The sequence below is a fragment of the Protobothrops mucrosquamatus genome, unplaced genomic scaffold (genome assembly GCF_001527695.2).
Source record: "Protobothrops mucrosquamatus isolate PMUCROS unplaced genomic scaffold, P.Mucros_1.0 scaffold778, whole genome shotgun sequence".
Taxonomy (NCBI): Eukaryota; Metazoa; Chordata; class Lepidosauria; order Squamata; family Viperidae; genus Protobothrops; species Protobothrops mucrosquamatus.
In genome coordinates, this window is record NW_015387046.1 from 899,056 (window position 1) to 900,308 (window position 1,253).

Below are 1,253 nucleotides of genomic sequence, written 5' to 3' on the forward strand. Positions count from 1 at the left end.
ATGGATTGATACTTTTCAGCAAGAAGTGAAAGTGATTTCCGGTTTGAAATTTTTGTTACTTTGAATCTGCGTATTACTTGTTTTGACTGAACTGCTTAAACTTATTGCTAATATGGTTCTGAGAAAAATCGTGCCTTTAACTTTGAGACCGTCTACATCCCTGATGTCTCAGACATCTCAACTAACTTCTGAAACTTTCTACTTGTCACCTCCGTTATCTTTTTCACCTCCACCTCCAGAGAGCTGCACAACTTGGTTTCCGCAATGGCTGAGATGTTTCAATCGTTTGATGTTAAATTTCAAAATAGATGTGATCAAGTGATGCAACAACAACAGGATTTATTACAATGGCGAGATTTACCACAGAAACAGGAGGATTTTTGCTTGAATGCTACAATTGCTTCTCAAGATCTGGTTGAACAAGTGGATCCGATGGTAGCTGATGAAAGTTATTCACACCCTGAAGAGGCCATATTAGAACCTTACATTGACTTTTTAAAAACGAATAAAATTGTGGAACAAGGAATAAAAGAAGAGAGACTGAGTAACCCTGAACAGGTTTTTATATATCAAGATATACAATTTGAAGAGTCAGAGCAACTTAATTGTGAATTTATACTGGGACTAAATGTGGAAACTATTAGGCAAACCAATTTTACACAAAACTACTTGGACTCATTTCAATTGATAAAAATAATAAAGATTGATATTCAGATTATATTGGCAGAAAGGGGAGAAAATTTTGCTCAGTTTGAAGTGATTAAGTTTTGTAACCAAATCTTGAGGTTTGATAATCGAAACGCTTTAATATTAACTTGGTATAGAAAGAAAGCCAGAGTTAGATATAAATATGACATTAAATGTTATCGGATGGGTTAAAAATGTCTTAAAGGTTTTTTTTTGATTTAATGACGAAGGAAGACTATTATAAATATGATAATGTTGTAATAATTGAATTTGTTTGACTTAATTATGAATGGGTGGGAATTATGGTTCTAAAGGTTTCCTTTTTTTTTTCTTTTTTTGATTTAATAATGGTTGAAGGAGGTGGACTTATTCTTAATGGTATATTTGATAAATAATTGAATGATAACTAAGTAACTGAAGTTGTAAACCTTACTAAGGGATTAAAATGATTTTTTATAGGTGCAGTTTGATGAAATGATAGAATTTACTTGTTAACTTTATGGAAGATGGGAATTTTTCCTTTTTTCTTTCTTACTTTGCTGAAATGATAAAGATTTTGGGTATTT